A 24,426-nucleotide genomic window follows, 5' to 3' on the forward strand; every position below is an offset into this window, starting at 1 on the left:
GAAGAAAAATTATTTGGATGGTATTTCAGGGCATTTCTCTAAATCAGTAAGTTATTATTGTATTAGGCCCATTATGTTATTAGATGGTTTTGAGTATCTTATCTTAGGTCCATTATTCTTGGTTTATAATGTAGTTAAAATAAAAATTATAGGCTACTTCAGTTCGAATAAACCAAAATAAAAAATAATTTGGTTAATTTCGGGACAGTTTATAAATCCAATAACCGATCCGAATAAACCGAGTACCGAATAAACTAAAGGCATTGATTAAAGCGAATGCCCAGGCCTGTGTTGGTAGCTTAAAAGCCGGAATCAAATTTTAAAGGCATTGATTAATTCTGAAGAGAGGTTCAAAAGCTTACATCAAGAGTACTTCTAGCGAGACCAAACATACAGAGATCGAAAACCTTCTTGACTTAATCGTATCATCACTCCTTTAGCAGGTGCAATGTACAAATAGACATACTTCAATGTTAATGGTACAAACAAGTATGAATCTTTGAAATGAATAATTTAATCATTCACATAAACGTCAAAAGTATACAAATAGCCAACGATAAGCTATACACTAAAGCAACCATTCCTTTAGTTTGTGTAAGCCCACAAAATAACAATAGAATTCTCTCAGACACCATAATTGACTAAGAAAGTTACTCGATGGCGTGCTTATCAGATTGACGAGACGTGTAATATGCAGAAAGCAAAAGGAGAGAAAGAAAAGCGCTCGCCACAAAAATTGCATCAAACCATCGATGATAGAAATCAAACTGAATATCTCAACCTAACACATCCGTTACAATTCCCCTGCCAAATAAAACATCACTAAAGCTTTAGATCCCAGTCTCAGATCTTTCATACATAGGAAAATTGTGGACAAAAAGCAGATAATTAGACTCGGAACATAGAAGCAATAATGACTATAACTCTAACCAAGGCAAGCCAGTAAGTACTTGTATTAAGAATATAAAGTATTATTATCTTCATCATGACCAGAGAATTTTGGGTGCCTGTACTCATTTCTCAAGCTTTTTCTGATTAGAAGAATGGAAGACCAAAAGTACATTCCCATGATTTCAGATAGGAAAAGCACAACATTCCTTGAAGACCCACTTCCCACTCTTGAGACTGCAAAGAAAAACTGCACCATCCACAAACTCCAATTGATTAACCAAAACTACATATTTCAAATTCAGGAGACTCTTATGAACCTCTTTTAGTTCTTGGAAATTAACAAAGACATGAATGCTTAGCTCCCTCTTAACCCTAGTTCTCTCTTAGAGATTAAGGTTAACTCTTGGGGCTTCTTTATTATTGATGATGTGAGGATCCTTATATAGACCCATTACAACCGACTTATCTTATAAAACAAATAAGTAGAGATTCCAAAACCCTAATCATATATATATAATTAGAGTTCTGATCTCTCCTTATTGGTCGATTGATATTAAATGGTTTTCTAAATTTATTGCCTCTTTTAAATTGCTCCATGATCCTCTTAGTTACACCACATCTTCGTCTTAATTGTTTCCCATAAATGGGTCAACATTTCTCTTTATTACACCCCTTAAATAGTTCTACGATCTCTTATATTCCCATATAAACGAAATTAACACAATATCCTATATTCAAAAAACGCTTTGCTCCACGATCTCCTTAATTACACGGTCAACAATTTATTGTCTCTCTTAAATTGCTCCACGATCCTCTTAATTACACGGTCAACAACTCTCATTAATTCCCATATAAACGAAATTAACACAAAATCCTATAAATTTATTGTCTCTCTTAAACCTTAAAAAACCGTAAGTCATTAATTTCCATATAAACGAAATCAGCACTATAAATTATAAATTAAATCTTAGATTCCTAAAATCCAAAATCGGCTCATTCAGATATGATTCTACGTGTTCCTCAAATTGTCTCTGGCCGGCTTCTACGTAAATAGCATGCAAAAGCTTTCCATCAAAATGGCAAGATTATCAGCCTAGATTTCCTCCTACTTAATGAACAGGTATACAACTTCCATATATTTATATACATCATTCCATCTTCTTTATTTTTATATATTTTTAGTTCTATCTGCAGTCTACCTTGATTCAAGTTTCAATCCCATCTAACTTTTACAAGTTTTCCCCCACCTACTAGAACTCAGTCAGTCACATGTTTTACAAAATGAGAACCTTTAAAGAAATTAGCATAACCGATTGTCATCCTCACCGTTTCACCTTTTCTTTAAATTGTATGTCAGGTTAGATTTATCCCGTTTTGATAAAGCTTTGCATTGTCGCATCTCTAGGTCCTGGCTATAAACACCGAAAAGAAAACAACAATTACTCGAAATCATCTTAATACTAACCAAAACATATGTGATCACAAACATTAGAAAGAATAGAAAACTAACATGTTTTAGTGAAACAGGGAATGTGATTTTGCCAGAGAGCTCAAGACTTTGACCAATGTCTTTGCACATATCTCTCCAAGACTTGTCTTCGAGCAGGCCACACGCTTTCGCTCTCTTCAAGCCTTTTGATCACATCTCGCAATAGCTCTGGAGGCAGATTCGCCCAAGGGGTTTCTTGAACCGTTACCAAAAATTTCCTCGTGAGAATCTTGAACCGAACCACGAGATTTCTCACCTTCTTTGTTCAAGCTGCTTAACTTAAAGTCAAAACTACGCCTGGACAGACTTCCAATAATGTCTCTCACATCACGAACTATGCTGTGGAACGAAATTTCTCTCTACCTCTCTCTCTCTCTCTCTCTCTCTCTCTCTCTTTCTCTCAAGGTTCTGAAAGACAACAAAAGCAGACTTTGATTCAAATTCTGAATGATACTTAATAACAAAGCAATGACAGAAAATAAGATTCTCATCAATGGACCAAAAGCAGGAACCACCAGAGGCAAAAGAGAACATAAAAATTTTCAAAATTGAAAGACAGAAACTGACAATTCAAAATGAAGAATCTTCAAAAGAAGTACCAACAAAAAAAAACAAAAGGAAACACAACAGTCTCTGCTCCCAAGAACAAAGTCTCGATTGATATATGATTTGTCTCAATTCTCCCCAAATAATTGAGATCTGATTCCAAGTATAAACCTATTATTATTCTTTGGATTTAATTGACAAAAGATAAGTCTTTACACTACTTCAAGAGGAGAAAAAGCAAAAAAAAAACTTTGGTTGATTAAATTGGTCTATAAAGAAGATAGATCTAGAATCACAGCTTTAAAAGCAAATCAACCAAACTTACAAGAAACACACAAACAGCCTCCATCAACTGGAAACGTCGGTCCCTGATTGTCAACTTCACCATTTGAAACAACCCGACCCCTTTTTTTTTTAATAATTAAAAACAATATATAATTAAGCATCCCATACTACTTAATTAATCAACCCAAACCACAACTCAACATTAAACCAGCAATAACATTAAGCACAGCGGAAACATACCAATAATACAAAACCAACAAATCATCAATACAATAACATTCCTAACCATTCTATCCGGCAACCTACCATAACACTAACCAAGATTCCAACAACATAACCAACAAATCCAATAACACACAAACGAGACCCTAGATCATCCTCGTCCTCATCGCCATGATTCCACGATCACACTTTTGCCTTTACCTGCACACCACAAACAACAATTGAGATGCGTAAGTATTATCATAAATACTTAGTGAGGCCGTCCTCCCATCTACTAGGTTATACACACAAGCATATGAGACCCTCATGTTTAAGCAAAACAAACAACACACAACAATACATCAAACCAGGAAAACAAGTCTCGGCTGAGACCAGTGTCGACCGATGCCTCACGGTGTCGATCGATACTACAAACAATGGTGTCGACCGATGCTAAACAGTGTGGACCGATGCCTCTTCTGCAGACACGATCTGCGCAAACACGAACGTCGAACTCCCCTTCCAAATCATCTCGAATCATCTCAAACTCACCCAATTACCTCGGAAATCACTGGGAATCACAAAAGCAACGAACCCAAGCAACAAAACAACACAAACAGCAAAGAAAACACCCAAACAAGAGAGATCTCATGCTTAGATCAACCATGGTCAAGCACTCACCTTATCAACGGATTATAACAACCAGTTGAGACCCTCCTAACGTCTGAAACAGCCGAGAAACACCCTACAACAAGCCATACAACCAAAAACGACTTATAGCAAAACTGGACAGAAACATCATAAAAGAACAGTCTCAAAGACGAAACCCTAAACTAAAACCCAACCGTTAACTATCAAATCGCTGCGGTGAAAAGCTACCCCTAGACGTCACGAAGCTTCCCACAAAATTTCATCACGATCAGGCACCACACGAGACCATGATCTCAGTTACAATCTCCGATGGTCCCAACTCGCGTCTGAGAAAACGTGTCTCACGAAACTGCCAATAACTCATCGAGTTTAAATCCAAATCTACTTCTGTAAAAAGGCGAATGACGATGAAAGACTTGGAAATAAACCTACCATATTTCATTACCTTTGAGAACGATTTGATATGCCGAAACTATTTCCTCCCAAACCCTAACGATTCTGACCTTTCTCCTTTAATCTCCTTCATACCACAATAGGCTCTCTCCTCTCTCTCTATCTCTGAAAACGGTGACAAGACACCCTAAAACCCTTAATTTGTCGCTTCTCCACTTATAACACGATTTATGGATTTTCCTTGAATCAAACCGAACCAAACAGCAATTAAAACGAACCGGACCAAACCAGAAAACATGGTGTCGATCGATACACCAAGGGTGTCGATCGACACCCACACCAAAACCTTAAAAATTGGTTCGCGGATGTTACAATTCTCCCCCACCAACAAGGATAAGTCCTCGAATCCCCCAAAACCGTCCAACTGTAGGACCTCCGTGCCACCGTCAACACGGCGCGCACGTCCCCGACCGGACTAAATACCGTCAGCCAAGGTTTCCCTTGCACTGTCGCAACAGCCCGCACACCTCCGACTGAACCACGAGGTCTCCCTCTAGCCAATATACTCGCATCAAAGACACTATTTGCTCACAACTCAGTGCTTCCTCCGTCCGTGGTCGCAACCAACGAATCATGCCGGCTCGCTATCAGGCCAACCGCCTTAAACTACGGCATCCGGGAAGTCACTCACACACACTTTCCCCGCTCTCGGGTCGCAACCCTTGAGACATACCGGCTCACTGCCAAGCCGCGGCTCACAGCTACGGTATCTAGGGAGTCTCAAATATCCCGCTCTTGGGTCGTCACCCTCAAGCACGCTCTCGGATCGTCATCCGAAGCCTCATACCACTCCCACTCTCTGGCCACAAAGTCCATCGAGCTATCGGTATCACATGAGTTGGGCCCACACGGCCTTGAGCAAAACAAACCTGATGCCATCGAGTATCTCCCGGCTAGATCTACCTCAACACTTCCCACAAAAATTCCCCTTTTAGAAACTTTCTAATTCTGGAAACTTTTCTTTTGTGGAAACTTTCTATTTATGGAAACTTCCAAAAATAGAAACCCGAGCTATTTCTCTTTTTTCCCATGACGACAACAGTCAAACATAAAGGAAAATACTCATCTTATTAATCTCAAAATGTCATAATCATTACAACCTCAACGAAAATACAACAGAAACAATAAGATACAACAATCCAATCCATCAACCCGCATTCCGAGCACCACCCGCTCAACTACTCTGCACGGACCCATGTACCTCAGACTCAACTTAGTCTCTGACAATGACCTGTTCGGACCCCGCAACATAGCCATCTTGAGGTACACTCTATCGTCAACCTGAAACTCAAGATCCTTTCTCCTCTTATCAGCATAGCTCTTCTGCCGATCCTGAGCCTCCCTCATGTTCAGCCTCAGAACCCGAATCTTCTCTGAGGTCTCCTGAACAAAATCCGCACCATATATGCTCCTCTCCCCCACCTGAGTCCAACATAACGGTGTACGACATGGTCTCCCATACAAAGCCTTATAAGGAGCCACCTTAATACTTGCCTGATAACTGTTGTTGTAAGCAAACTCTACCAGGTTCAGGTGATCTGCCCAATGGCCACCCCAATCCAACACACAAATCCTCCAGCGTCTGGATCGTCCTCTCAGACTGTCTATCTGTCTGGGGATGATAAGCTGTACTCATATGCACCTTAGTGCCCATCTCTGCCTGAAATACCTTCCAGAACAGCGAAGTGAACTTAAAATCCCTGTCAAACACAATGCTCGCTGGCACCCCATGCAATCTGACTATCTCTCTCACATACTTCTTAGCCAAGACCGCTGCTCCATCAATCTTCTTAATGGATAGAAAATATGCTGACTTAGTCAACCGGTCCACAATGACCCAAATAACATCAAAAGTTCGTGACACTGGCAATCCTACCACAAAATCCATCGTGATCATATCCCACTTCCACTCTGAAATGGGTAGACTCTTTAGTAATCCGCTTGGAACCTGATGCTCAGCCTTCACCAGCTGACACACGTCGCACCTCGCGACCCAACTAGCTACAACCTTCTTCATCCCAACCTAATGATAGTACCTCTTGAGATCACGGTACATCCTAGTCGCTCCTGGATGAATAGAAAAACATGCTCGCATGAGCCTCCCTCAAGATCTCCTATCTCAAATCCTCATCCTTGGGCACACAAATCCGACCGTGCACCAAGATAGTACCATTAGTTGAGACCTGATACTCTGAATCAACATCCTTAGAGACATTCACCAGCCCCAAATCCTTCTCCTGAGCCAACCACACCCTGCTCAGAAGATCCGCTCCATAAGCCGCCTCCTAACCCAATGGTTCTCGAGGAACCACACACAAGCTCAACACACTGACCTCTCCTACCAGAGACTTCATCTCATGGTCCTGTAGTAACCTATCAAACCAAGGAAACTCCTGATCTTAGTGACATTCTGTTGTCTAGGCCAATCCCTGATAGCCTGAATCTTCTCCGGATCTACAGAAACTCACTATGGAGAAACAATGTGACCCATAAAGCCCATCTCACGCTGCTAAAAACTGTACTTGCTCCACTTAGCAAACAACTTCTGCTCCCGCAGCTTCTCCATAACTATCCTCAAATGCACTGCATGCACCTCAGGACTCTTAGAATAAACCAGGATATCGTCGATGAAAATGATGACAGATACATCCAGAAACTCCTGAAACACATTGTTCATCAATCTCATAAACGATGCTGGCGCGTTAGTCAATCCGAAAAGCATCACCACAAACTCATAGTGCCCATACCTCGTCCTGAAAGCAGTCTTCCTCACATCTGCCTCATCTATCGGTATCTGATGATAACCCGACGCCAGATCCACCTTAGAGAATCGAGTAGCACCTCCCAGCTGATTCAACAACTCATCAATCCTGGGAAGAGGGTACTTTTCTTGACAGTGACCCGGTTCAAACCCCATTAGTCAATGCACAAGCGGAAACTCCCATCCTTCTTCTTAATAAATAACACCAGTGCTCTCCACTGTGATACACTAGAACGTATAAATCCCTTGCTCCATAAATCCTCTAGTTGCTTCCTCAGCTCAACTAAACAAATACTCAAGTATGCCGACATCAACTCGCCGCCACCTAAATATCAACCCTCTTGTTCGTCCAAGAACCTCTAGTAACTTGCCACTTAGGGAAACTTCCCAAGATAACTTATTCCAGAAATAGCTTTTCCACTTGGCAATTCTCCACAGTAAATCAACAATACGAGCGTAATAAAACAAACAAGTACCATACGTTCGCATATTCTGATTCACCGCGTCAAATGCTTTGCAGGCAGCTAACTCAAACAACTTGACTTATTCCCTCCAACAAGTTTACCAAAACCTTGGATCTAGCAACCCTGTCCAACTCCAATGAACTTCATCCAGCATCGTTACAACGATTAGTTTATCCTGCCATGAAGGCTTTTCGTGAACTTGTGTATCTGGCAAACATGCCTCTCCCGGCTCAATCCTGCTGTAACTCCCCTTCCCGGGACTCCGGCACCACCGGCCTCACAATCCTGGCACACAGCCAAACATTCATAAACGCTATGGTCATAAAACCTTGTCCCAAAAGTCAACACATTCAAAACCCGAGATTAAACCACCGTCAATCTCTCAAGGTCTACATTCAATCGTTATGTTTATACTCACGTCCTAGGAATTTCTTGCTCCCAACTCTTCCACTCTTAGGTCGCAACCTTCAAGTCATACCGATCTCACTCTCAGACCAGCGTCTTCGAGTTATACTGTCTCAATCTTGGACCACAATCCTCAAGATCTCGGTATCAGGGGAACTACTCATCCCCTCAGGAGAACAACATTCCCTCTGCCACTCTCGGAGCCCTCAGCCCCTCGAGCTATCGGTATTCAGGGGAATCACCATCCCCTCAGGAGCAACAATCCTTAACGACTATAAACATCTCTCGACACAACTACCTCCTGTGGTCCGAGTATAACATTGCAATGTTACACCTGCCCACTCAACTTATATCCAACTGGATTAACCACCAAGCAGAGAAGTATCTGCTCCAACTGCATATGTCCACCTATCCGCCTCTATAGGCCCGATGCCTCTTGAGAATAATCTCATACCGGTCATCTACAACCGCTCCATCCTCTTAACATAAGGTGGAAAGTCCTCAACATCCGTAGCCCTCGACTTCACCCCGCCACATGCGGCACAACTGGAGCCTACACTGGTACCCCTCTCGGTAACCGCTCCAACAGCACGCCAACAGATCCGCCAAGCGATCATCTCGACCCTGGGCTCCACCTGCTGCAACCCCACACCTGGGTTCCCAGCACCCCCGACACGCTCACCGGCTAATCCCCTCTGGTCCCTCCTGATACGCTTGCAACCCTCTGACATACCTCCTCGTGGAACTCTGGACCACACACTCGCTGGCCTCGGGACCCGCCCGACAATGACCATGACCACGTCCCCGTCCACGACCAACTACTCAAACACCTTAACCACTGATCTTCCAAGAGCAGAGGCTAACAAGCAGAAAACAAATCAATACCACACAAAGAAACATAGCAATAACTCACCGTGGAATCTCATTGAAGGCTCGAAGAGGATGTTCTAAGACTCCATGCCACACACAATTGACTAACTCACATAATCAATTCAAGCATGCAAATCCCAAACATCTACAGCACAAAGCCTAGTGAACCCAAACCTAGAACCGTAAGGGCTCTGATACCAAAATGAAACAACCCGACCCTTTTTTTTTTAATAATTAAAAACAATATATAATTAAGCATCCCATACTACTTAATTAACCAACCCAAACCACAACTCAACATTAAACCAGCAATAACATTAAGCACAGCGGAAACATACCAATAATACAAAACCAACAAATCATCAATACAATAACATTCCTAACCATTCTATCCGGCAACCTACCAGAACACTAACCAAGGTTCCAACAACATAACCAACAAATCCAATAACACACAAACGAGACCCTAGATCATCCTCCTCCTCATCGCCATGATTCCACGATCACACTTTTGCCTTTACCTGCACACCACAAACAACAATTGAGATGCGTAAGTATTATCATAAATACTTAGTGAGGCCGTCCTCCCATCTACTAGGTTATACACACAAGCATATGAGACCCTCATGTTTAAGCAAAACAAACAACACACAACAATACATCAAACCAGGAAAACAAGTCTCGGCTGAGACCAGTGTCGACCGATGCCTCACGGTGTCGATCGATACTACAAACAATGGTGTCAACCGATGCTAAACAGTGTCGACCGATGCCTCTTCTGCAGACACGATCTGCGCAAACACGAACATCGAACTCCCCTTCCAAATCATCTCGAATCCGTCTCAAACTCACCCAATTACCTCGGAAATCACTGGGAATCACAAAAGCAACGAACCCAAGCAACAAAACAACACAAACAGCAAAGAAAACACCCAAACAAGAGAAATCTCATGCTTAGATCAACCATGGTCAAGCACTCACCTTATCAACTGATTATAACAACCAATACAACCAGTTGAGACCCTCCTTACGTCTGAAACAGCCCAGAGACGCCCTACAACAAGCCACACAACCAAAAACGACTTATAGCAAAACTGGACAGAAACATCAGAAAAGAACAGTCTCAAAGACGAAACCCTAAAATAAAAACCAACCGTTAACTATCAAATCGCTCCAGTGAAATGCTACCCCTAGACGTCACGAAGCTTCCCACAAAATTTCAGCACGATCAGGCACCACACGAGACCACGATCTCAGTTACAATCTCCGATGGTCCCAACTCGCGTCTGAGAAAACGTGGCTCACAAAACTGCCAATAACGCATCGAGTTTAAATCCAAATCTACTTCTATAAAAAGGCGAATGACAATGAAAGACTTGGTAAAAAACCTACCAAATTTCATTACCTTTGAGAACGATTTGATATGCCGAAACTGTTTCCTCCCAAACCCTAACGATTCTGATCTTTCTCCTTTAATCTCCTTCACACCACAATAGGCTCTCTCCTCTCTCTCTATCTCTGAAAACGGCGACAAGACACCCTAAAACCCTTAATTTGTCGCTTCTCCACTTATAACACGATTTAGGGATTTTCCTTGAATCAAACCAAACCAAACAGCAATTAAAACGAACCAGACCAAACCAGAAAACATGGTGTCGATCGATACACCAAGGGTGTGGATCGACACCCACACCAAAAACTTAAAAATTGGTTCGCGGATGTTACACCATTTAATCATCTCCAAAAATATCTCCGCTCTGCAGCCTCCATCTTAACACTGTCTAAAATTGTCTTTATTGTTTCCAATCTCGACCTAATTTCTTCGACCCGTTTGATTTTCTCTCACAAATTCTTTGTCTGGAAAGTAGATTCTAGACGAAGAAGAAGATATACATATGTATGTATAGTTTCAGCTTACCAAACAAAAAAAAAAAGAGGCACACGAAATTAGTTTTGGATTGTATTATAAGTGGCCCATGAAATAGTTTGGGCAATTGACAAAAATAGCACATTTTTAAGTTTTTCTTCCATAATTAGCATATGTTTTTAAATGTTCCAAAACTAGCACACATTTATATATCATCAATTTTGGAAACAATTAAATTATCAATAAATTAAAGTTTATGTCGTTTCCTCTCTGCTTACACCGACACGATTCATCCCTTACCCAGATTTCAATATGAACACCACCCACGAATCGGTAACTAGACACGAAGAGCGAAAATATATGTGTTATTCTCAGGCACAATCGAATCGAGAGGGCTCCGCGTTTGAATCGAGACGTCTCCGTGTTTGAATCGAGACGTCTCCGCGTTTGAATCGAGACGTCTCCGCGTTTGAGCAGCTGGGCGTTAGCTTCTCTCTCTCTCTCTCTCTCTCTCTCTCTCTCTCTCTCTCTCTCTCTCTCTCTCTCTCTCTCTCTCAAATTGTTGAATTCACTTTTTTGAACTGGTTAGACTTGCTTATCGTCTTGTATCATGTGCAGCATCTTAGTCTTGGCTTTTATGAATCATCAACTACGATTTTTCTCTCTGTTTACACTGTCATTGATTATCACTGAATTGTGAAATTCTTCTAAGAATGGAATTTTATTTGTTTTCTTAGTTTGCAGTCCAAAGCAGAGAAGAAGATCCTTATAGTTGAGGAACTTGAGCGGGAGAAGAAGAAGAAGGAAGAGAAGGTTTGACTTCTGATTTCTTACAAAAATTTTCTTGGTTACAGCTTATTTAACACTTACAATCTCATAGACTATTGTGATTTAGATTGTGTTCAGTTAAGGGAGTGCTTAGATTGTGTTCAAAGGTAACTGCGAATCTGTGGGATTTAACTCTTACGGGGAGGTTCATTAGGAGGATCAGCAACTGTTGCAGTAAAAAAATGTACGATGTCACTTGGTCGTGATACTGGTGAAATTCAGGAAGGATTACACGAAATTCAGGAAGGATTCTTAGAACTTCATGATGACCTTCATAACAAATTTAGGTTTCAGGATGACTTACATAAAAATTCTGGATATTGGTAAACACTAGGGTAACACATAAATGATACCATTACCCTTTACTAATGGAGTTTTCTTTCTATGTTTCACATTTTTTTAGTAATGCTGAGTTTTTTTGTTGAACTTTTCTTTGTTTCATGAATTCAAATTTATTTTCATAAAATCATTATTTATAGATGGTTCCTTGATAGATTGTAGTTACCTTCTCATGTTCTTGTAACTTGGGAAACCAACAACATCTATCATTACTACAGAACGTTTAAACTTTTGTTGATAACCCAGTTATATTACACTATGGAACCTATTTTTATGCACAATAAAATATTTAGGAAGGATATCTCGTATTTTAGTAAGACCTTCATAAAAATAAAATAAAACATCATGCTAGATATTCTTATTTTCTACCTTTGTTGTAAAACACCAATATGTGCACCAAATCAAATTATTATACATCATTAATGGAGTAATATGTGAATGTGATACAATAAGGCACAAAACACATATAAAGAAATTTAAGAACACATTTTTAAAATATTTAGGAAGGATTCAATAGCTTTTAGGAAGGCATTCTTGAAATTTAGGAAGGCATTCCATAATGACCTTAACTTTTATGAAGGTCTTCCTAATTGTCTGAAACCAACATCTATTTGAACATTTTCTTCAGGTGTGGGTTCACCACTGTAAAATATCAAAATGTTCAATTTTCTTGTTGTCAAGTGTATTAAAGTACCTGCCTGCACTCACACAACAAATGACAAGCATATCAAGACATATCGACAAGCATATGAGAAAATCATGTGACAACCCGTCCCGCGGACCCCACTAGCCCACCGCTAGCTGCCCCAACAGACCGTCTGTGGACCCTGCTAGCCCACTGCTAGCCGGCCCAACAGACTCCAAGCTGGCCCTGCAGGGCATCTATCCTAACCCATCACTGTGGATATCCCAATCCCCCAGTAGGTTATTGGTGCGCCAGGCGTTCCTCGAACCCTGGTCCTCACCCTTTAACAACCTTCCCACAGGACAAGCTGTCACCAATTGATCTGAAGGTCAATTGGTGACAGCTTGTCCTGTGGGAAGGTTGTTAAAGGGTGGGGACAAGGGTTTGAGGAACGCCTGGTACACTAATAACCTACTGTGGATTTGGATGAATAGTTCCATTTGCCCAGTGAGGGGTTAGGATCGATGCCCTGCAGGGCCAGCTTGGGGTCCGTTTGGGCGGCTAGCAGTGAGGCTAGCGGGCTAGCAGTGAGGCTAGTGGGGTCCACGGGACGGGTTGTCACAAATCAAATATAGGTACATACAATGCAGCTCCTTGAAAGTGGACGCACTTACCTTTTTCTTAGTGCAACATGAAATTTGAGTTCCTTATCTGTCACATAAATCAAGAATCAACCTGATTTTTATGCACAATAAACACAGTTGAGCAATGCTTAGCATCTGTTCCAAAATCAACCTGAAGAAAAAAAGAGAGACAGAGAGAGAGAGATGTATCAGTTTTCACAAGTATGATCAAAGTCAACAGAATAGTGTCTTACTCAATGTTCCATCATAATTATCAAATACAAACCTCATAGGCGCTCATATCAGAGAGCCTCATAGGCGCTCATGCAAACCTCATAGGCGCTCATACAAACCTCATAGGCGCTCAAATCTTTTCAGGAAAGCCTTCACGAATATGAATTATGTACCAATATGAATTTCTAGAAAGCCAATATGAATTTCATGAAAGCCTTCATGAAGCGTCACTTCCAATAATCGTGATTGTGTTTTGCAATGGAACAGAGCGTCACTTCCAATAATCAGTTCCTCGATGCTCCATCGTAAGGGTCACAAAGATTGAAAACGTAATTAAATTTATCCCACTCAATTCTGAAACTTTAAACCATAACAATTTCCAACAAAACAGAGAGCTTAATACACATATAGATATAACAATCCAACAAAACAGAGAGCTTAATACACATAAATTATGAATCCCAGAATCATAGATTAGAGGGTTTGGTGGTTCGTACAGTCCCACTATAGCAATGAAGGTCACCTTCGCTGAGTCCATTTTCACGGTCGTGGCGGTGGGAATTCGCAGGACTGAAACAACGGTGGCGGTGGTAGAGGAAAAAAGAGGAGGTTTGACGATGAGGTTGGAAGATGAGATCTCAACGTGGATCTAATGGAGCTGGAGAAGCTTCAGTCGTCGATCGATTTGGCAAGTAATTGAAGCTTTAGTCGATTGTTTTGGCACTTAATTGAAAAGATATGAGATCAGAAATGAAGATCTCATATCAGAATCTTCATCGCAAGCTTGGTCGGAGCTATGACTGTAAAATTGTTGAGGATGAAGGCGAAGTAAAGGCCCAGAAATAATAATATTTCTCTCTATTAATTACTCAGTATTAAGAAATGCTAGTTTTGGAACATTCTAGCGTGTGTGCTAGTTTTGGAACAAAAACCCAAATATGTGCTATTTTAGGGTATTTCTCAAATAGTTTAGGTTTTTCCAAAATTGGCCAACACAAAAAAAAACCAAATATTCTATTGGACGTGCCTAATGTTACATGTTAGAACAATCACATTTTATGGTTTTAGAATGGTAATTGAAATATGTAGTAAACCTTCTTGACAAAAAGTTATAAATATTTCTATTTTACTTATACAGATGGAATACATTTAAAAAAAAAATTGTCAATATTAATTATTGTATTTTAATAGTCTATCAAAATGATTCACATCTAAAAATTGAAAACTTTTAAAAAGTTTTAGCTATTTTTATGACATGTTCTAAAATATTTTATATTATTATAGTTTGAAAATACAAAACAAAAATTGTTTAATAGATATGAGTTTTAGGAGAAGCATATATTATTATATCATCATATATATAAAAAATAACATAACTATTAATTTATGATATTATTGGACCATATATACATAGAATTCCAGAAAAACTATTATCTTATTATCTTATCATCATCATTTGCAAAAATTATTAATTTATTGGATTTAATAATTTATAGAGTATTGATTTATAGTGGTTTAATTGTATTTTTATAGCATGTTTACATATTTTGATGTCAAATATTGGCAATTGAGGGGGAAAAAACAACACAATGTTTTATCACTATTTAACTCAAATATAACTTCTGTCCAATAATTCTACATTCATTCCTCCTACAAATTTTGTTTTTTTTTTAAATGTTGAAGGTTATATTTAAATATTATAAAATAGTAGTTAGCTAAACTTATAGTCACATATATATATAATATATACATATGAAATTATATTACTTAAAGTTTTACACCCATACTTCGCTCCATCATTTCCTTAACTCAAAACCATATATTACATAAGCAGTTAATGAGAAAATATAAAATACAATAAATGTATTGGGAAGGATATCAGTCAATGAAATGATTGGATCCTCAGTAGCAAAAAACAACATCCTCGTTATTCTTCGGACAACAATACTTGAAACATAATTTAAATTCAGACACAACAACAACTATTGTCCACATTAAAAATAAAATATTAAATAAAATATAACTCCCACAATTGTACATCTAAACAAATGGTATAAAAATATAGTATATATATACAAGTGACGCCCATATATGCCTACTTAAAATAAAATAATACAAAAGAGAGAAGAGGAAGACGAGAATAAAAAAAAAATTGACTACACCACAGCCCACGCGTTGCATGGGCCAGCACCTAGTTTAAGACACTTCTCTAACCGTAATCACGTATCAGAGACTTCAGCACGCCCATAGTTATGTTTCCACTACAATCACAGTAGTAATATGTGACTAGTACCTACTAACAATTATCACCACCTTAAGAAGTGGAAAAATTCTATTTGAACATGATTACCTCTAAGAAGTAGTAGTTTGATTATATGGTGCGGAAATAAGAGTGAAACTACATCAAGGATTGTATAAGAAATCCTTACCAAATAATTGAAGGACAGTCAACATGCACACAATTATAAAAAAAAAAAAATAAATAAATAAATAAAGAAAAACTAGAATCATAATTCACCTTCATCAGGTTCGTCAAGAATCCCCTCACAGAAATCACAATCAGGATCCCAATAAACAAAAGGGAAATATACTGCAAACAAGAAAGACAGAAACAGAATTAGAGAAAAGTTGCACAATCCAATAAACAAGACGCAGAGAACTTGAGAAGTCAGCATATATTTTACATTTTATAACAAATAGTCAGGATTACAACTAGGACATAAGAACACTCTTGTCTCTTCAACCAACTAACTTTGCATCATCAAAGAAAGTAGGTTGCTTTAGGCTTTCAATTTGTTGTAAAGAAGAAAAACCGTCCACTACTCCATTATCAGAGATAGCAACGCAAAAGTAACGCAAACCTGTGAAAGCAGTGTAGCATCTACTCCAATATCAAACAACCACAAGAATATGCTGATCATCGTCGTGATAGGGTCTTTTGTAACGGCCTGTATACAAGCTGATTATTAGCAATTTCAAGTACTCAGAGGTGCACATAATGATTCATTAGAGAACAGAAGTGATGGTGTATAATTGAATGAAAACAAATTAGTGCATGTGGGTACCTCTTTGAAGACGACACTTTGTAGAGACTGCAAAAATAGAGCACAAAAATGGAGAAACTAGAGTTAAAGAATGGCACTAGGGTGAAGACTTTTAATAAGGGACATCGAGAACAATTTTTCTCGCATACATGTCCTGAGAATAACTGTACAAACCGAACAAGATAAAGGGTTTCAGAGAGAGAGAACTAGATAAACAAACAGGAACAAAATTCCCAAATCTATTCATCAACTGATTACCCAAAAACCTAAGGCTTTGAATGGTAACTTAAAGAGGAATAAGAGGAATCATTCAAAAGTTGGATAAAACATTTTGGTCGTATGAATATATTCTGTAACTAGGAATGTTCTTTAACTATAAAAGAGGTGTTCTTACATAGTTACAAAAGGGGATGATTAGAAACGAAAAATTTTTTCTATAAAAAGACTTATTCCAACCGAAAGGAAACTGGAGCATCATTATTCATCTACTTTTCAATCTTCTAAAAATATTACCATTCAAACCTAAAAGTTACCCATACGGTGTCTGACACACTCTTTTTAAGGAGAGTAAAGAACTCAAAGAAAAATTAGACAACTTGTTGAAGTTATATATGCCTCAAATATCTACTAACAAAACCAGCATTGATAGCAAGAAGAGCTGTTTTCACATCCATTAAAAATAGTTTTAAAATTCTTTTGCAATTGATCTAGGAATAGGGTATAACTTAAAAATTAAAAGCTAGATCATCATTAGAAGAATAAAGAAACTTACCGTCAACATTTTATACACACAATAAATGGAACATGCATAACCAAGTAAGTTCTGCACATGACCCTTCCAAGTTCTAGAATAAGCAGCAGCATCCTGCAAATGAGTGAAGCCAGAGCAAATGCTTTTAAAATATCAGAACCAAGGAAGGCACTCAGAAGCACTAATCTCAAGAATAGAAAATTCAGCCAAAGTACTAAGATGTCACCACCAAGTCAATGAGTAGAAAAATCTTTAGTGAATCAAAAACCAAAGCAGCTGAAAGCTAACCTTTGCTTGGTGCAGCTCATATATTTCCAAAAATATCTGTTTTGAAAGCTCCTCTAGGGCTTCCACCTCCGCCTCCAATATTTTAATGTCTTCATAAAGAAAAGTTATCAATTAATTGGAGGGACTTGACCAGACAATCTATTCATAAAATAGACTAATATCTCCCCATGTACACTTGAATTTTTTTACCTAATTGAATCATCCTCTGTTAAAGGTTCAATATAGCAATGCTAAGGTGATAACTACTCAACAAAATACTAATTCAAACAAACAAGGAAAAAACTGATCTCAAGTTGGTCTACGTGAATACATTTCTTCTGTACAAGATTCATGGTCAACTCAACATATTTATGGGCAAAAATAGACGTAAGTCTCCCCCCTGTAGTAAGTATCAACATTACTTTTTGGTTTAGACTATTTTGGAATAAAGGACAGTATGTTTTCCATTTGATCTTGTAGTTGATCTAGTTACTACTTACTAACAGCACCATCAAAGCACAGAACACATGCACAAATAAATATCTAGTTATTACCAAAATTCCGTGTTCAACTAAATTAATCCCTCTGACCAGGCTCATTCTCCTCAAGCCAAAGCCGCTAATGATTAAAGATAAACAGTTTTCACGCTAAATTGTGTCGAGGTAATGCATCCAGAGTATACTCATTTCAGTTTTTGCACAGTGAAACAAGATCTTTTTGGTGTGGGTGATGAATGATGATGAATGTATGCAATGAGATATGAATGGATGGATGGTAAGGTGTTTCAATTCCCCTTATGCAGTTGCAGTATAAGAGGTGTCAATCCTAAATGAGTGTTTGTGAACAATTAAGATATGTATATGAATCTAAGTTAAGCCAAATGTAAAGATTGTTTGTCACACTACAGGAATTAATGGTATTAATAGCATAACATTATAGCGTTTTTTATTTTTCCGCTATAACTGAGTATAGAGAAACTATAGATAGCATTTTCCAAAAGGTAAACGCTATGGTAGGCGGAGCGCGAAAAATTATTTCAGAGTGGCGCTTAGTATTGGTTCTATTATAGCATCGGTAAACTTAAAACGTTATTGTAGGTTAACCCGGGAACCAAATTTGTCATTGGCTCGAAAATTGGAAGAAAAAGACAAAAAAAAAAAAAAAAAAAAAGCATGGGTAAAAAAAAGAAAACAAAAGGTTTTCTAATTAGGTTTTTCTTTTCTCGATCTCGTCTCTCTTGATCCCATAGATCCCAATTAGCTTGATTCCATAGATCGAAATCTGAAACACCATAGATCCCAATTTGCTTGATTCTTCCACTATCGATCCTGCTCAGTCTAATCCTTCTCATATCGATCGCCGAATTTGATACATAAGGTAAACAATATGTATGGGTTTTCGTTTTTCTAAACGATTTAGTTTTTATTTCGTGTTGGGTTTGGTCTGTTTCAGTTGTTTCTGAAGTAATTGGGTTTTGGATTGATGTTTGTATGATTGGAATCGATTTCTTCTTATGTGATTTTGGTGTTCGACTTTCAATCTGTGTTTTTGCATAATTTTTGTCTGCGTTTAGATTCTATATGAAGCTAATTTGAATTGACACAGTTTTGTCTGATTGTTGTTGAGAGGTCAAAGACTCTAGTAAATAATGCTAGAGAATCGAGTTTATATAAGTTCTTATTTACTGTCTTGTTTCTGTGATGCATAGATTCAGAAAAGTTTATACATGTAAAGAACATAGAAATCAATTCTTGTGTCTCTAGTTTTCTACGCTTATTTCGATTTTTCCTGCTGCTCTCTGGTCATTACCAGTTGCTGATGATATTTTGTTGGCTTGTAATTGTGAATTGTAGTTGGATTTTCGGATCTGTAGTTGCGGCTTTGTAGCTGTTCAGTACAATAACTATAAGGTATTTACGGCTTTGTAGCTGTTCAATTAAAGATTAGTTGTGTTGTAATGATTCTGATAATCCATGTCGTTTTTTTGTTTGCAGATTTTTGATTCATAATCTTCAAACTTTTTGTCCGTTCCTACCTTGTTCTTTGAATTGTGTAAGATATTATTTCTCTACCTTTTTGTTATACATTTTGTGTCTAATGTGAGTGTTTGATCATTAAAGTTATTATGATAATGTATGTATAAATTGGTGGTGGAGATTGGGTCGTATTGGTCTAATATGGACAAGGCATGGGTTTGGCTTCCAAGGTATGCATCTCTCTGTTATTTTCATAGATGGTTTCATTTATAGTGATTCTGAACTTTGGTTTTTTTTCTTAAATTATTATCTTAGGAATAGCCTTGAGTATGAGATTGGAGCAAAGAATTTTGTGTATGGAGCATCAAGTAGTATTGGTAATCCTGCAGAGATTCTCTGTCCATGTGTCGATTGTCGGAATGTTTGCCATCAGCTGCTAGATACTGTAGTGGATCATCTTGTGATGAGAGGTATGGATTTGAAGTACAAGAGGAATACATGTTGGTTTAATCATGGGGACAGGAGAGAGAGCACATCTGGAGATGTTCTAACTTCAGAGGAAGAGGCTTATGACTTGATAAGGACAGCTTATTTTGAGTCTGAAGTTGGTGATGAACATCCATCTGATGGCTGATGCACAGTATAAAGAAATCCAATGGCCACTTAATAAGATAAAACGCATCAGTCAAAATGCAGAGGTGCCTTCAGTGAGAAGCTCGCCTGGGGTAAGTATTGATGTTGCTATGATGTGTATTTCATTTTAAAGATGACTTTCTGATGATTGTGTGATGATTGTGTTATGATTGTGTTATTGATGTGGTAGAATGCAAGTTCAAACTCTGGTTCCAGCAAAGGGAAAAACAAGAAGTGCTTCCTGTTGGATTGCAAAAATTCTGAAAAAACAGTTGCAGAGGGCCGAGTGTGTTCAACTGATCCTGCAGAGACAGTCCGTAACAGACCCTTAGGACCAAATGCTTGCAAGGTCTGGGTTGATGTTTCAATGATTGATAATGCTAAAGTGTGGAGGCCAGATTCAGAAGTGCAATTCATCGTAGATGCACAAGGCACAACTGTTGCTTGGCCTAAACAAGATAGTCTATCTCTGAAACTTCTTAAGTACTAAGTTTTTTTCCTTTATGTCGAACAATTTGTTGTTTTAAGTGTCGAACACTTTGTGTTTTCTTTTATTACATGTACTTGACTTTGTTTTCTCATGTTACTATTTATATGTTGTATCTTGGCAATAATGTTTTAATACTTAAAACATTTTAATTGGAAAAAATTGAATTAATTATTTTTAGGCATGTACTATAGGTTTCAAGTTAAATGATTTTAAAGATTTTTAAAATTTTTAAATGATTTTCGAATTTTCTAAAAGAAAAGTTAAAAAATAGATAACAAAATAATAAATATTATAATTACATAATATTTTAAATGATTTTCGAATTTTCTAAAAGAAAAGTCAAAAAGACATAAATAGATAATTATAATATAATAATTACAAAATAATAACAAAGTTATAATTTTAAAGAGTTTAGGGTATAGAATTAAGGGTATGAAATGTATGGATTAGGTTTTAGGATTATATTTGTTTGAAATAGTAATAATATTAATTATAAAAATAATAACATAAATAAAATTCATTTTTAAAAATAATTTAGGGTTTAGGGTTTGGGGTTTAGGGTTTAGGGTTTAGTTTTAGGGTTTAGGGTTTAGTGTTTTATATAGTAACTAATATTAATAGTAAAAACACATTTTTATGCCTATAAACTAAATAAGCCATTCATAATGTTTCACTCGGATTGCTGATGTGGCGAGATCTCAGCCATTCATCGGATTTAATACATGATCAATTTACTCAATCCAATAATTGAGTAATACTCGGATACATGACGTGGCGAAATCTCATCCTTTCATCGCCCAACCAAAGGCTGTGATGAAATCTTGTTTAATGAAATCTCATCCGTTCATCGCCTCTACATTCTCTTCATCCTTTCATCTCCTCGACATCGACTGAGAACAAAATTCAGAACAAAATTAATTCTTGGCTGATTCAGAAAAAATTCTCGCAACCTACTTCTTCAAACATAAAATTCATTTCCATCTCCGACTCGAATCTGAGAGAACCAACGAAGAAGACGAAGACGAAGAATGTTCTGTCGAAGGTACTATAATTTACATGGGTTCTTATAACCAAAAATTGACAGAAAATTGTTTATAAGAGTTTTGTTCAACTGAATCTAATACTTTTTATTTGTTTGACAGTAAACCCCACTCGCAGTTTTGTTGTGTTTTGGTCTCTCGGTGGTGTTTACGCTTTCTCACCTTCTCTTCCTGAGTCAAACATCACCTTCTCTTCTCGATAGAGTTATATGCTTCTCATTTGGAATAGTTTGAGCTTGATTCTTATTTGGAATCCAGATTTGTTGAATTTATGATTTTGCCTATTGCTTCAGCTAGCCACGAATTTCAGAGTAATTTTGTATTGAATTTATGATTTTGCCTATTGCTGCACAATTGTTTGCTAATAATACCCTTAATTCATGGTTTTGTGTATAGATTGTTTCTGGGTTGACTTCGTATACAAGTGGAGGAAAACTATAATGGAAGTGGAAAGGTGTAGAGGCTCTGGTTTACAAATTTGCTAAAGAGGCTCACGTTTTGTATCGAAGCTTTTTTATGGGCTAAAACAAGTGATGAGGGCCAATATTTAGGAAGTAGTAAAGAAACAATTTTTTTTGTATTTTATTTATTTTATTTTTTGTAAACAAACAAATTTTCTTATTTTATTTTTTGTAAAAAATTGATTATAAAAATACTCCTTTGTACAATACATTATTTTTATAAAATGTATAATTTAATAGTACAAAATACTGTCACGTATAAAAATTTACGTATATATACTTCTACAAGAACGCTATAAACTATACGTAAAAATACGCTATCTATACAAAATTATACGTATTTTATAGTTTCATACAAATGCTATCTATATAAAACTATACGTAAGAAAACGCTATCTATAACCATATATTAACTGCTATTGTAATTCATAATAGAATAATTAACTCTATATATTAGCAAACAACAGCCGCTATTGTAAACTTAACGATTGCATATTTAAAACCGCTATGTATTAAAAAGATACCATAGCCAAAGAGGAAAACGCTATGTAAAGTGTCAGACCTATTATAACGGGCGGAGATACAGCGTTTACAATAACGCTATAGTAGCTTTAGATAGCGGTTTTTGGACGCTACGAATACCTTTATTTCCTGTAGTGTCACTACCAATCCTAAGATAAAAAAGTAAAATGCAGAAAGTAAACTACAAGAACTAAGAGCTAAATACAAATAGAACAGAATGATTGCAATAGTTATGAACCAAGGACAGAAATAGAAACTATGCTAATGAACTAATGCAATACAATAATGAACAGGACAATGAGTAAATGAAACAGAAATGCAAATAGAATGATACTAGAGATAAGACAGAACAACTACAAAACATAAACAAGAGTTCTGGGGATGAACTCGAGCAAGCACTCGATCGAGTGTAGATCGAGTGCAGGGTCGAGCTAGATAAATCCGGGAAACAGAGCAACACAATAAAAACAGAGCAATGCAAAAACGAATCAAACAACAAGCAAGCAACATGATTAATACTTAAAAATCAATAAACAAAGAAGGCCTTGAGGAGGGATTCATGGGCTAGACTAATGAATGAGGTTATCACACTTTGGCCAACAAATCTCAAGCAAAGCTTTGAGCTAATCTCTAGACATATAAATCTAAGACAAGTTTCTTCCACTCTCATGGCAAGAATCAATCAAACCTATGCATCTCTAGACTTGTTCTCACAAAGTAAAGAATCTACACAAGCAGGCATTAAGCAATACATCTCATACCAAACAAGACCTCTAATCTCTTAGCAAGCCTATTGGTAAGTGAAACAACCTTCCTTTTTTTTTTTTTTAATAATAAATAATAAATATAATATATTAAAATAAACTACAGCTAGTGGTCCCATACCCACTAGCCATCTAATCACAACACAATCAACAGCGGAATAACATAATCAATATCCAATAATAAACCAATAATAAACCAATATTATAGCAAAGCAATATCTCAATACCAAACAACAAGAAACATGAAACCAGCAACCTAGCAATGTTTCTAATGACTCAACTCTAGCACCCTAGCAAATGCCAGACAACATCCAATCGAGTCCCTAGAACATCCTCCTCTTCATTGCCTTTGATTCCACGATCACACTTTGCCTTTACCTGCACCACAAACACAAATTGAGATGCATGAGTATTTGATAAACACTCAGTGAGGCAATTCTCCCATCTACCGGGCTATACACACAAGCAATAAGATCTCTACATGCCACAAACAACAATCAATAAAACAAACCAGGCAATATACAAAGCATGCGACGTCCATCGTAACTGAACAAGGGGTGTCGACCGACACCAGACGGTGTCGATCGATACTGAATATCTGGTGTCGACCGACACCAAACTGGTGTCGACCGACACCCTGCCCGACACTCCCGAAAACCCTAGTTTGCATCGACCGACACCTCCACATGGCATCGTTCGACACTCGCTAAAGTCCCGAGCCGTCCTCGCGTTGGTGTCGACCGACACCCCAACTGGTGTCGACCGACACCGATGCCGAGCAGCGATTTCCCTCGATCAGAAACTCCGAATCTCGCCTCCAAGCTTCTCCAATCCGCTCCTTGCACTCCCAGAAGCCAAACCCAGCCCAGACAGCAACGAAATATCATAGAGAACTCAAAGAAACAACCACATAAGCACCAAATCACATAGAATCTAGAGATCTTAG

At 37.8% G+C, this 24,426-nt stretch overlaps 1 pseudogene; it reads right to left on the reverse strand.

The window, feature by feature from the left end:
• Positions 1 to 650: 650 nt before the first annotated feature.
• LOC104773674 (GPCR-type G protein 1-like) overlaps positions 651 to 24,426 on the reverse strand; it is a 42,552-nt pseudogene continuing 18,776 nt past the window's right edge.

The sequence above is a fragment of the Camelina sativa genome, chromosome 5 (genome assembly GCF_030686135.1).
Source record: "Camelina sativa cultivar CO46 ecotype springtype chromosome 5, ASM3068613v1".
Classification (NCBI taxonomy): Eukaryota; Viridiplantae; Streptophyta; class Magnoliopsida; order Brassicales; family Brassicaceae; genus Camelina; species Camelina sativa.